This window comes from Molossus molossus, unplaced genomic scaffold, assembly GCF_014108415.1.
Source record: "Molossus molossus isolate mMolMol1 unplaced genomic scaffold, mMolMol1.p scaffold_m16_p_14, whole genome shotgun sequence".
In the NCBI taxonomy this organism is placed as follows: domain Eukaryota; kingdom Metazoa; phylum Chordata; class Mammalia; order Chiroptera; family Molossidae; genus Molossus; species Molossus molossus.
The window spans coordinates 55,174,317-55,189,016 of record NW_023425349.1 but is presented as its reverse complement, the minus strand read 5'-3'; the positions used below and the strand labels follow the sequence as shown (position 1 = coordinate 55,189,016).

At 40.6% G+C, this 14,700-nt stretch overlaps 1 protein-coding gene across 1 annotated transcript in view; it reads left to right on the top strand.

The window, feature by feature from the left end:
* Window positions 1-2,449, top strand: part of RFX3 (regulatory factor X3) — a 290,497-nt gene extending 288,048 nt beyond the window's left edge. The window contains exon 29 of the mRNA XM_036261527.1: window positions 2,275-2,449. The gene's annotated coding sequence lies outside the window, so the exon portion shown is untranslated. The remainder of the gene's footprint in view (window positions 1-2,274) is intronic.
* The last annotated feature ends 12,251 nt before the right edge of the window (window positions 2,450-14,700 follow it).

Genomic DNA, 14,700 nt, shown 5'->3' with positions numbered 1-14,700 from the left:
AGTTTAAAAGGAAAAAAAAACAAACAAAAAAAAACGTGTGTCACTGTGACGCTGGTCCTCCCTGTGTGGACACAAGTAGAAAGTAAAAAGACTTTGGCAAGTCACCTTTGTGTACAATTTGAGGCAGTGGTTATATAAAACAAATTGACCTTTGTTTTAACCTCCCCTCCCCAAATTCTTGGTGAGACGATAACAACCACCAAAAAATCAAAACCAGACCTTGGATTTGCATGAATCCTACCAGCACATGGGGGAGAGGCCGAGATGCAGTGCTATTGGAAATTGGGCTTGTCGCTAGATCAGAGCAACCTCCATGTATATGGTTAGAACAAATCAATTAATGGAATCCTAGTATTTCTGCAAGTTTGATGATTAAAAAAAAAACTGGAATAGAAGCATTAATTCAGTGCTTAGTTCTAGTGTTAGAAAACCCCTTTGATGTAATGCCTTGTATTAACCCTTTGAGCATTGTAAGATATACAATGGGGGACAAAAGCCTTTCAGATCCTTTATTTAGACTTAGACCGGTAAAATATACTCTATATCCAAATGTCTAATTATGCTGTTTTTTTAAGGGGGGGTAGGAAGAGAAAGTGTTTTCACGCTGAACACTTGCATTTTATATACAACTCTTAATTTTCTTCAAGAGGGCTTGATATATTTATTCCCAAATATTCACTGCCATCTAAGTAAGTGTACTGTTTACAGAAAAAAAAAAAAAGAATCAACTTTTCTAGCATCACAGCATGACTCTAGAAAAGGAGGACAATACATGGGCCTGTAGACCTATGTCATAACCGATTTCTGCACATTGAAAGTACCTAGATTGCCTTTAAAAGGTATGATAAAGAAAGGGTTACATTTTTTTCCCAAAACAAAACAAAACAAAAGATCTCATTTATTTAGCTTTAGAAAGTGAAGCCTTAGGAAGAAATGAGTTCGAGTGGCTAAAAAAAAGCTGAACTCTCTGGGGGCAGGTAAGCTGTTTGGAGTTAGATCTCTCATACCCTATTGTTTGGGAATTTCATACAGGGCATAATTTTATCTATGCTCCAAAACTTTAATACTTTGTCAAAAAAATTATATATAGATAGAATGGAGAGCAAAGCACTTGATTTAAGCTCATCTGTCAGGAGATGCTATGACTACTGCTTCTGATATCTGTACATGCCAGTCTGCTTACACACTTGCTGACTCGGTCAAGGGACGCAGCGTGCCCTGGCCTCCTCTGTGCCCTCGTGACGGACAGAGAGCAGTGTCGCCCGCCGATGTGCTTGCGCTGCCCCAGCCGGGCGCAGATATGAGTGCAACCTATTCTGCTGTCTGGAGAAAGGACATCCACCGCCTAGTGCAAGTTCGCCGTAAACATTGCTTCATAGGCAGTGTAGGAAGTCAGACCATGCAAATTACTCATGTGTTAACATGCAATACTCAAAGGGTTTTAATTTAACTCTCTTCTTTTGAATTTTTCATGATGATTTACTGTAAATGCTTCTCAGTTTGCATGCTCTGATCATTGCTGCTAGTGATTTTATGTGCCAGTAGACCTGAGTTTAGTTTACCAATTTTACTTAAATAGTAAAAGCCACTTACAAAGTGACTGCCTAGGATTTTTTTTTTTTTTCCTTTTGTGTGAAGTAATTGGTACATGCCATTTTAAAAAATGTGTTATGTCTCTTCTTTTATTGGTTCTGGCATTTGATTCTTTTTTCCCCCACTCTTTCCTTTGTTTTTAAAATAAATTATGATGTTGGGATTGGAAGCCCTGAGTAATGAAATCTTTGGTAAGAATTGTTTATGTAGCTCAATAATGAGGACAACCAGTCTTTGAAGAATTATGATTCTGGGGAGGAAAGAAAAAATAAAAACTCCCATTGACTGTTGATGACCACGTAAATTTTTTCTTCAATGAATTAACAGTTTTGAACAAGTGATCGCCTTGTTTTAACCTGCTAAATACAATTATAAATGACCCAGTAAAGGAAGTATTGAATTTTATTCGTTTAAAAAGCATCTTTTGTACCAAAGCAAATTTTTTTCTTGACTCATCTCCATCATCAATTGGGACCTATGGTGGTGACCAGTGCGCTGGCCACAGAAACTTTGAGTGCCTTGAGAAAACTTGGAAATTTGTGCCTGGGGTGGTAAACTTTTAATTAGGTTAATTGTAGTGCTTACCAATCAGTAATTCTACTATCACTCAGGGCTTTCGTACCTTCTAGGTAAAACTTCTTTCATTGTGTTTTTTTTAAAATACTGTATTTTTTTTTTAAGTGCCATCGTTTAAATTTCACTTAGTAAGTGGCAGATTTCATTATTCAGTCCCACAAGCACAGAAACATAGTAACACTAGGAGATATTTGAACATTTATTTTGCAATCGACTGAATATATTATGTAAATGAGGTAAGCAACTTTTGTAGAGATTGTATGTGTGAGATAATGTAATGTTCTTTTCCAGTTTTTGGACTACAGTTGAAGAAACTTTTTAATTATTTAAAAACATCTTTACCGAATAACATGTGATGGTTTTTTGTATAATGTATTTGATTTTGTAAATACGTATTTCCTGATGTGATTTTTGTGAGAAATGCTAAATCTTTTAGTATATCATGTCCTCTCAAAATTGGCAGGAGCTAAATAATAGTTTGTGGGCAATTTGTATTGTGTACTGTACAATAACTGGGGAACTTTTATAATTATAAAAATATATATTAACTTTTAGTGTGTTGTTTAAACAAATGACTGGAACATACTAAAGATATTAGTAGGATTTTTCTGAATATTTCAGACTTGAACTCAGGCTAGCTTTCTTGTGTTTTTCAAAACAAAATGGTGTCTTGTCTTTTAAAATCAATAAATTTGTTTCCTTGTTACAAACACATTTGAAATGGTTCGATTTTTTCCCCCTCAAATCATTGCCAGGAAGCTTATATTGCACTGCCTCACGTAGAGAGGGTAGTCTCTGTGCCATTCACCAGTTTAGAAACAAAATTAAGTTGTTTTCCTGTTTTGTGTCAAATGAAATTGGCAATATTTACACATGAACAGCACAAAAAGAGAAAACAAAATTATAAGCCCAGCAGGGTACTAATCTTACCCTCAAAGAAAATTAGTGATTGAGTGCTGTTTAATTTCAGAAGCTGTCATCATTTCCATTGTAAATCCAGATTTTTGGATGTTCATAATGTGTTTGTTTTATGTCATTTCACGTTGATATTTGGCACCCAAGTTGGTTGCTTAGGGTGCAGTAGCTTATTAAAATCCACTCTAATGCATTTAAGATTCCCTGCCCCAATTTTTTTCCTTCTTTGAATTATATAGTTACATACAGGAAAATTCACCACTGTTAGTGTGCATTTCTGTGATTTTTGACACACACACAGTATATAAGTCCTCCTCCTAGAATATGGAATAGCCAGTTCATTTGGGGTTTCTTTAAAAGATAGAAATTCAAGACAGGAAATATCCTTAAAAGGAATATAGACCGCCCACTGGTGTGGCTCAGTGGCTGAGCGTCGACCCATGCACCAACAGGTCGCTGGTTCAGTTCCCAGTCAGGGCACGTGCCCAGGTTGTGGGCCTGATTCCCAGTGCGGGGCATGTGGGAGGCAGCCAATCGATGTTCTCTCTCATCAATGTCTCTATCTCTCTTCCTCTCCCTTCCTCTCTCTCTCAAATCAATAAAGAAAAATTATTTTTTTAAAAGCATATAGACAGAAGTGTAGCCAATGTTAAAGACATACTATGCTAGAGAGGAAATAAATGACCAATTTCAGCACTTATTTTTTTTTAATCCTCACCTGAGGACATTTTTTGATTTTTCAGGTAGAGTGGGAGGGGGAGAGAGGAAGAGAGAGAGAGAGAAACATCAACGTGAAAGGGACACATCGAGTGGCTGCCACCTGCACAACCAACCAGGGCCGGGGACAAACTGCAACCAAGGTACGTGCCCTTAGCAAGTACCGAACCCGGGTCTCTCTGGACCGCAGGCCGATGCTCCAACCGCTAAACCAAACCGGCCAGGGCTCTTTCCGCACTTTTATGTTTAGTTATTGTCACTTGTGAGATATTTGGAACTTTTTTTTTTATCTTCACCAGAGGATATTTTTTTATTTATCTTCAGATAGAGTGGGGCAGGGGGGTGGGGAAGGGACAGAGACAGAAACATCCACGTGAGAGGGACATATCAACTAGTTGCCTCCCGCACCATCCCGACTAGGGCCAGGGACGAACCGCAACCAGGTATGTGCCTTTGACCAGAATTGAACCCGTGACTCATTGGTCCGCAGGCCAACACACTAACCACTGAGCCAAACTGACCAGGGCTTTGGAACATTTTGTACCAAAAATAATAATAATAATAAGTCCCTGGCTCAGGTTGGGTGGCTCAGTTGGTTGGAGCGTGTCTCATGCACCAAAATGTTACAGGTTCGATCCCTGGTTGAGGCCCTTACAGGAAGCAACCAATCTGTTTGTCTCTCACATCCATGTTTCTCTCTTTCTTCCCCTCCCTCCCTTCCTCTCTCTAAACATATCCTTAGGTCAGTATTTAAAAAAATAGATTTTCTGATTTCTAACCTTATTTTTATACTTGGTTTCTCTTGGAAACCTGAGGTATTTTAAATATATCTTATACTTAGTGTGTTTACTTCTTGGTTACAATAGTCTTCCTATTACGATTCTTGGTATTCGTTTCTTCTCCCTTGGAACTGCGACATTTCAAGACTTGAACTCAGCCTGGGGAATGTAGCTGGTTTTCATTAACTGATTCAATTCAATCCACCAAATACTTTTTCTTCATTATAGTCTAAAAGTAATGCATGTAGAAATCTGTCATTTGGCAGAGGCACTGATTTTGTGTGGGCGGGGGGGGGGGCACGATAATAAGGAGTGTGGCTGCTGTACCGCAGAAGGTAATGTCCTTTAAGATCAGGGAAAGGGAACAGGGGCTCTCTGGTCTGACGCTGGTCTTCTGTTCTTTGGAACAACGCCTGGCCCCGAGAGAGGGGTCTGCCTGGCAAGCAGGGCTGGTGGCAAGCAGAGTATTTGGGCTGCTCCAGGCTGCTGAGACCTGTCTTCCACCTGTTTATCGCTGGCTCGAAGACTGGAAAGTATCCAAAGCATAACTGGCTACATGGGAAGTTGTGTCTGAACACATATGTGTCAGTAATTAACACAAATATAAATGTATGTGTCAAATTCGAGTTGTGCCCCTCAGGCCAACGCTTTAATATAAGCAAATAAGCAGAGCCCGGCACAGCCTGCTGCCCCGGGCTGAGCCAAGTCGGCTGTTGAGCCCTAGCTGGGCCTTTCCGGCCGTTTCTGTTTCCCTGCAGCCTTGTGGGTCTCGGGGATGGGAGCCCAGTTCGTTTTCAAATGTCTTCGAGGTTTCGGAAGCTCATTCCTTAAATACCGGGGGCTTGAAGTGAGACGCAGGCCTCCTTCCTGGGAGCAGCTCCAGGTTTTACGTCCCCTCCGCACAGCGGGTTGCAGCCCCAGGGGGGAGTTTATGGTGAGACTGCCCGGCCCCTCCTGCCCGCCTAGGTGTGGGTTTTGTCTTGTTTGCCCGATGTGTTGGTGCTCAGCCAGCCTTTAGTTTGTTTTTTTCAGAGGAAATTGCTCCTCCTGTAGCTGTAGATCTGAGCGTGTAGGAGGAGAGTTGGGATCTTCCTGGCGGCCATCGGAACCCACCCAGCTCTGTCTGGGTCACCCAGTGTGTAGCCGGGTACTCGGCGCATCGCTCAGTCGACGAGTTCGTGTTGTGTGACTGCGGAACCAGTTCTCTTCCGGTTATACCAAGAGGTTATACTACTTAAAGTTGATCGTTTCTGCTGTTACTAACAGTTCTTAATGACCCTTCTTGGGCATTTTATCTGTGCATTTTTCCTATTTTTTGCACACACGTATATTCTCTACACACGTTTCTGGAAGCCAAATTAGGGGGCCAATACATTGCAAAAAATTTTTTGGAATATCTTGCTGAACTCTACTGTGAAATCTTGAAACAACTTGTAAATTCCTTCAATAGCTCTAATCAAGTCATTAGAAGCCAATTAACTGGGGGGAAAAGATGTTGAAAAAATAGCATATATTTGATCTAGGACTGTTTGTCATTTTACAGCAGAGAAAGCAACATTTCAAAAAATCCTAAATAATCTGGCACATTGATTAAGAAAAATGATATTTGATTATTTAGAAACCCTCCCTCAGCAATTGCCATATTCATTATAGATGCACGTTGGGCAAATAAATATTTTATACCATACCAAGTGATCATCCTGAAGTTAAAAGTGGAATATGAATTACAAACACAACATTAAGCAGTTATGTTAATATATCATTACATGTCTGTCATTTTAATTGCAGGTCATTAAGTATATCTACTTATTCTGAGAATACTTTATTATGTGTATTAAATAAGGAAACAATTCTTTAAATTATGAAAAAAAAATTTAAGATCATTGTGATCTAAAGATGACTCATAATCCCACCAAACTGAAGACAACCCATTTCCTTCTAATGTAGAATGAATCAAGAAATTATGGGCTATTTGTATAATGAAATACTTCACACTAGTGAATCACCAAGTACAAGTAACAACACGATAAATCTCACAAACATTACCTGGAAGAGAGAAAACAAACATGAAGGAATATAGGTTGCATTATTCCATTTATAAAGTTTCAAAACAGGAAGCAGCATACTGTAGTAGATTGTTTACCTTTGGAAGGAGAGACCTTTGCAGTTAGGGACGTGCTGGAGGCTTTGGGGTGCTAGCCTCTTTGGGGTGCTAGCAACATTCTGTTTCTTGATCTGTGTCGTGGTTATCTGTGTATTTGCTTTGAGATAATTTATCATGCCGATGAAATAAAGTTAAAACCAGTCAGAACGTAATGGCTTAACATCCCCAATCTGGCCGACAGTTTTCTGAAGCAGGGGCAGTGTGACATGATGCGTTTCTACGGAAAGGTGTCCCACACACTGCATCCCAGCTTTACTTTTAGCGTGTGAACGAATGGTGTTATGAACCAGAAATAGCCATGAAATGTTTATGTTTCAGTAACCACACTTGAATACTAGCTATCCAATTTCTTATATCATATTACAAAAGGGTGTATTTGGTGAAGTTGATTTGAGTTAACAAATAAATACTAAGAATTTTTTTTTAATCTCTGGGTGCTTGATAAAAGTAAAGGAACTTTTAGGAAGTCTCCCAAATTTACAAATTGTGTCTGTTTTTCAGAAATACTTCTCAGTGGTCCACAGTGCCCGGTGTTTTGTTTTGTTTTGTTTTGTTGCCTTGCCCAAATGGCTATTCAAATGATTGATGTCAGCGGACCCTGTGCATTAGGAGGCATAGTCCTGTGATCCTTAAAATACAGGGGCCTCAGTGTGACACTCGGCAGCAAACCAAGACCACGGAACGTATCTAAGGGGAAACCCTAAGGAACAGCCGAGACTATGGGCAGGAAATCACACTGTTTGTATTGCAGAACTAGGATGGTTTATTTGCTTGATAGGTGTGATATCACTGCAATAAGCCATTCAATGCCAGGCAATTAAACTGAGGATGCCATATGGCAAGTCTGAATGATTTGCAGAATCCAAAATGCCACCCACCTTAGGACCAGTTAAACAGCAAGTCACACCTTGCATAGACACGCTTTGGCTACGCAGTGCCACGCAAATTAAGGAGCCAGAGAGGGGACACTCCCAGCGCGTCCACCCTCCTCCTCTAGCTACCCCCATCCTTGCTGGGCCTTGATTCTGAGCCAGTGGAGATGCCCACACTGTCTGCCCTCCTCTCCATCACTACTGAAGCTTGTATTGAATTCTGTTTTCTGGCACTAGGACATTTCTATATCTTATTAGAGGCCCAGTTTCTTCACCGTTGTCTGTAGATGCTTGAGTCCTAACATCTGATTTTACAAGGTGGCTTCTAGGGGGGAACATATCTGTATTGCCATGTTCTGCTGGGAGAACCTAGAATATTCTGAAGCATCATCATCAACCAGCTGCTTTGCCATAAAAAACAGTTTATCTGGATCTGGTCCGAAGAGGATCCATTAGGAGTTAAAGAGACCGAACCCTTATTCATAAAATAATAAAGTAAAATCGTACAGACGTATATGAAGTAAAAATACAAGTTTCTCCTCCCAATCCAATTCTATTTTACACAGGTAACGGCTATTCAGTTTTCTGCTAACTAGCAGAATGAGAGTGGAAATAGAGATTTAGAAAACACTTTTGTAACAGAGTTGAGTTTATGGGTTGTGAAATTTGTGCCCAGTAGACTAAAATTGCTGGGTCAGAGTAATGACTCAATGTTTCTGTAAATGGCCCAGACTCTCTAAAATTCAACACATTTCAAAGTTTTTCTTTTTTGTTTATATTTGGAAGTCAGTTTTATTAAGAAGCATGAATGCATTCCATTATTTTGCCTGTGGTGTCGAGACAGTACATGTTGGGGACACTGGTCGCTGGTCTTCTTGCTCAGGACTACAGAAGAAGCAGCAGAAGCTGACGGCAAAGTGGCCACCACTCTGCTGTCCCAGTGACCTGCTGAGGGGCTCCGCTCTGCTCACCACGAGCAACTGCTTAGTCAAGGGTTTGCGAAGTCTGCTCTTCCTCTTCCAACCTATCAATTTGAATACAAAATTCAAGAAGACCAGTATCTGTTTTAGAAACCCACAACACACTACCAAACAAAGATAAAATTAGGACATGAACATAATGCATGACTCATGATTCCTCCGACTTGGTGTTACACTCTGGATTGATTCATGTAACAAAAGCTCTGAGATATTAAAGTCCTTGAACCTGATGCAGTTATGGGAGAGAGCAATGGGTCTACATGGAAAATGTATCCCGGAATGGAGATAGCAACTCATCTCACGACGATGAGGCCAAGAGCACTGGGTAAGAGGTAGACTCAGTAATTGAATTGATGTGATCAACCTCCAACACTCCTTCAGAATCAGGATATTTCTTCTCTGAGAGGAACAGAAGTCTTGAAATGTGGGTGTTCTCTGATCATGGATGCTCATCAGAATGGAATACAGTTGGGGCTGGTTGAACATGAATCTAAAAGAAGAAATAGGGTGTAGTTGGCCAAGGAAGTTGAAAGTTGTTTCGTGGTGATGTCTTCTGACTGCTGGCTTGTCTTTTTTTTTTTTTTTTTTTTTTTATTTATTTCTTATTTTTTTTTGTTAATCCTCACCCAATGATATTTTTCCATTAACTTTTTAAAAAGGAGGGAAGGGGAGAGAAAGAGAGAGAAACATCGATGTGAGCGAGACACATTGATTGGTTGCCTCCTGCACGACCCCAACAGGGGCCAGAAATTGAACCTGGAACCCAGGTACTTGCCAATGACCGGAACTTGAACCGGAGACCCTTCAGTCTGTGGGCTGACACTCTAACCACTGAGCCAAACCCCCCAGAGCTGACATCTGGCTTCTTGATAGGTGACATAAAGAACTTACATATTAACTCACTTAATTCTCCCTGCAATTCAATGGGATAGTTTCTACTATTAATCCCTGTTTTATGGTGATAATAAATATTTGTCAAGTGCTATTTTAAACACCTGTTGTGGGTAACAGCTGACTGCTTGATGTCACACAATGGCACAAACTTCATAATGTCGGCATTCTGTAAACAGCTCTCCAAAGGTCAGTCCTTGGCACCATGTGCTTCTCTGAAATAGTCAGCCCTGGTGCGCCTTTGCCAAGGAGGAGGGTGTTGTGAAAGCAAATGTTCCTGATTGAGAGGCTCGGTGGCGCCTCTTACGATGTGGTTATAGAGCAGAGGGGAAAGGCGTGAGTTCCCAGTCAGTTAGCCAACCCACCTGCTAAGTATGTGGCCGTGAAAATCACTTTCCTGAAGTTCAGTTCCATTATCTGTAAAGACAAGGTGAGAATAGAACCCATAACATAGGGATGGTGGCCCTGGCCGGTTTGGCTCAGCAGTTAGAGCGTCAGCCTGCGGTCCAGAGAGACCCGGGTTCGGTTCCCGCTAAGGGCATGTACCTCAGTTTCAGTTTGTCTTGGTCATGTGGGTGGCAGCCACTCGATGTGTTCCTTTCACGTCGATGTTTCTTTCTCTCTCTCTTCCTCTCTCTTCCTCCCACTCTACCTGAACAAAAAATGGAAAAATGTCCTCGGGTGAGAGTAAAAAAAAAAACAAAACAAAAACGTAGGGATAGTGTGATGATTAAATGAGAGAACACATAAGTTGAACCAGGGACCAGATGAGCTCTGTGGGAGGGGGAGGGTCAAGGGGGGTGCTTGTGGGAGGATCTGCAGCCCCCACCCACGTTCCCCTGGGCGGTGCAGGGGGCAGGGCTTAGTTGGTCATTGCTACTATTATGCTAGAGGGGAGTGATATTTTTCTGGTATTTTAGTCTTTCCTTTTGACTACTAGTAAAGCTGATAACCAGTTCTTTTGGAGTGCTTATTAGGTGCAGTAACAAAGACTTACATATTAACTTATATCTCTTCTTCTGGATATTTCTCTGATATACTTTCTTTTAATAATGCTTCTCTTCCATGGTCTCTGTCTCTTATTTTTATTTTATTTGTTACTTGAATATTTGGTGGACTTCATCAGTGAAGCCAGTTGGATGTAGGGTTGCCTTTTGGGGAACATTTTAGATGACTGGTTCAATTTTTTTAATGGTTATATTATGATACAGGTTTTAAATAAGTCAGTTTGGGTACGTTATACTTTTTAGAAAATTTTCCATTTTCTCTAAGTGAATCTATTGGCATAAAGATGTTCAGGGACATTTTGATATTTGTTTGTAGTCACTACTTTCTAAACATTGTTTGATTTTCATTTCCTGTTTAACCCATGGAAAACTTAGAAGTCTGTGTCTTACTTTTCTGACTATGAGAATTTTCTAGTTTTCTTGTTGTGATTTGTCACTTAATTACATTGCTGTCAGAGAATACATTTGTGTGATTTCAGTCTTTTGAGATTTGTGTGGGTTTTTACTTTATGTCTTTGTGTACAGTCTGTTTGCTTGAATATTGTACCATGAGAGATGTGTATTATCCAGTACTGTGTGCAGATGTGTATGTATATCCATTTGTTTGAGTTTGTAATTACGTTGTTCATAGTTTCAGTATTCATAGTAGTAGATTTTGTCTGCCTGTTCTATAATTTACTCAGAGAGGTGAGTTTTAATTACTCACTCTGATTGTGGATTTGTCTATTTCTTTTTGTAATTCTATGATTATTTATTTATTTATTTATTTATTTATTGGTGGTCATGTTAGGAGTACAGCAACTTAAAATTATTTTATCTTTCTGGGAAACTGAGTCTTTTACCACCACCACCAACAACAACAACGATGACAAACCTGCATCACTGGGCACCCTACCACAGAAAACGGGTATAATGAGATAGCTACCAGGTTGCTACTTACAGTGGTAGGAAATGGTGAAGAGTGAAAGTTGATAAACCAGATGTCCAACATCCATACAATGGAGAACACTTTGCTATGACTTAAGAACAAAGTTATGAAATAAATGTAATATTCATAATCTAGTATTGAATTCCAAGGAAGATTTAAAAACCATTTGAAACATCTATGTATAGGGAAAGGTATCTGAAGGATCTGCATAAAAATGTTGTCACTGGATGCACAAAATATAATTGGTCTTTGCTTCATTTTACTTGTATGTAGTTTCTACTTTTCACAGTGCCTGTGGAGTACCAGTGTCATTGTTGAAAGTTAAGTAAAAATGAATAAATCCACCTACTTAGTTCACCCTACTGCGCGGAAGAGAACACACACACAGTAGCGTGAATCCGCTCGGCCCTCTGACGCGGGCCTCGGTCATGTTCACAGTGTTCTGCTGGCGGTTTGCATGCGCTCCCCGCTCCTCCTGCCCCCACTCCCCGTGTAGAGCCGGCTGAGCAGCCCTGGAAATCTCAGGCACTGTGACAGGACTTTGTTCCTGCTCCACTTTATTCTGCATTAATGAGTCCTCTGCTCACTGTAGTAGTAATTGCTGCGGAGGTCTCTGGAGACCACACCGCGGGCTGTTTCGCTCCCAGCCGCTCAGTGGCATGCAGAAGGCAGGGTGGATTTGAGAGATTGGTGCAAGTCCTTGGGGGGCCCTGGAGGCACTGATTTAGGAGGCGGTTGAAAGACACACATGCGAATATGTCAACTCTGCACTGACTAAATAGGGAATGTGGAGCAAACAGGCTGGGGTCCAGGAAGAAGGTAAACCCCAGGAGCACTCCGTAGGGCGAGGAAGGGAGCCCCCTGGGGGGCGCAGAGCGGGGCTGGGCTGGGCAAGGGTAGGGCACAGAGCTCCCGGGCCGGACAGTCTGCTCCGGAGAATCTCTAAGAAGGATGTTCGCCCCAAGTTTGCCAAATTTTGAGAAAACATTCAACAAAGCAAATGGGGTGAAAAAGAAGAGATTTTAGCTAATAACAAGAAGATTCAAAGACCATTTTATGGAGTCTGTTGGGGGTACTCTATGTACAGCTGTCTGGAACATCAACCTGAAAAATCACATAAAAGGCATTGGCAGGACAGTATGCACAGACAGTGGGACTCGGAGTCCAAGAGTTCTGGCTTTTAAATGCTGACCTGATGAAAGGGTCTTCTCCACTCTCCCCACCAAAAGGCCCCCAGTTCTTCTCTCTTGAGGTAAATACCTTTTATCAGTTCCTTTTCTATTCTTCCAGAAAGTTCTATTATAGATAAGAATTTGTCCTGTAGCTTGGTTTCTTCAGTCACCATCACATAATGAAAACTGTTCCACATCAATACATCTAGTTTCCTTCCTTAAAAAAAAAAAAAAAAAGTTTTATTGTATCCCATAGTATGAAGTTACTGAATTATTTCAACACCTTATTTTTTAAATTCTTTGCAGTCTCTTTAGGTAGTGGACTTCCTTGTCTACACAGCTGCACTTGTGTGATTATGAAGTGGAGTTGCATCAAAAGAACTTAGAGTGACCTCAACTAGTAAGAATGAAAAAATTCCCACAAATTTCTGAAATGATGGCTTTTTCTGTAGCCATGAAAATAAGGAGTCACCAGCATTCCTTATAACTGATCAACAACTTACACAGGCTTTTTACCAGCCAATCAATTAATGTCAATCCCACCCTTCTGAAAACCAGCCAATCAGGAATGGAACTCACTCCAATGAACAGGGGTTAAATTCCAACCAATCAACAGTCTCACCCAAGTAACCAGGCTTCTACAGATGATGTCAATCTACTTACACCTCTGAAAAGCTGCAACCTCCTGATTTCATGCTTTAAATAAACAGAGCAGCCCTGGCCCCTGGCCAGGGTGGCTCAGTTGGTTGGGCATCCTCCTGGGCACCTCAGGGTTGCAGGTCAGGGCACATGCCTGAGTTGTGGCTTGATTCCCTGGCTGGGGGGCATGCAGGAGGCAGGCAGTGGGTGTGGTGTTCAGACTGATGTTGCCCTCTCACATCGATGTTTCTCTCTTGCTCTCTCTCCCTTTCTCCTCTCTCTCAAAATCAATTTTAAAGTCTTAAGAAAAAAAAAAAAAAAGACACAAAACAAGCCCATAGAAGCTCAGCAGTCTGCTCTGTACATAGACAAGGTACCTGAGCAGAACTCCCCTTTACTATAATCATCAATAAATTTAGCATTGTCTTTTTATTTCAGATACTGAGAGATGGTCTCATCATCCTTTGTTGCTAGAAATACTGTAAAGTTATATTTTGCATGTGTGTGTCTATACATTTTTTTTTCTTTTTTATCCTCACCTGAGGACTTTTTTTTTTTTTTTTTTTTTTTATAGAGCGAGAGGGAGAGAGAGAGGAAGAGAGAGAGAGAGAAACATTGATGTGAGAGAGACACATTGACTGGTTCCCACCCATACAACCCCAACAGGGGCAGGGACAAGGTGTAACCGAGGAACACGCCCTTAGCGGAAACCAAACCCGGGTCTCTGTGGTCCACGGGCTCACACTCTAACCACTGAGCCAAACTGGCCAGGGCTGTATCTATACATTTATACATCTCTTACATGTAGACTACATTATAACTCTGTAGGCTATATTGGACTTTGAGGTGAATTGAAGGGATTTCAGGGTAAATTTGTAAGTTTGCTTAGATTTTGACCTTAAAATCTGGCCTATTCATAGGCTTTGACTCTAGTCCACTTGTGGTCCATTTTTAGAAGTGGAATTGCTGAGTAATAAGAGATGGGTATTTTGATATTTGATAGATACTATCCTGCAGAGAGATTTACCAATTTATATAACCACCATCAATGAGCAAGATGCTTATTTGTCTCTTAACCAATACAATTTTTAAATCTTTTGTGTCTCCACAAAGTAAAAAAAAACAAACAAACAAAAAAAATACTTTCTTTAGATTGTTATTTCACATTCTCCAAATTAAATGATCCTTCTATACAGAAAACATCGTCTTTCCTTTTTCGTGTGGTGGTTTATAGTCTGTGGACTAACTGATTTTTGAAAATTACCCTCAAGGCAGATTGCTTCAGTTATGGTGATATGTATGCATAAAGAAACTAGGGAAGCGATAGTCATTTACTATTGTGTATAGTTGGTTAACCAGTAAGTGCCCTATTTGACCAATTCATTTCTAGTTTTTAGAAAAACAATTCATCATTTGAAGACAAACAGAGTGTTCTTAAGATACAAGGAGGAGGAACTTTGGAGGAAC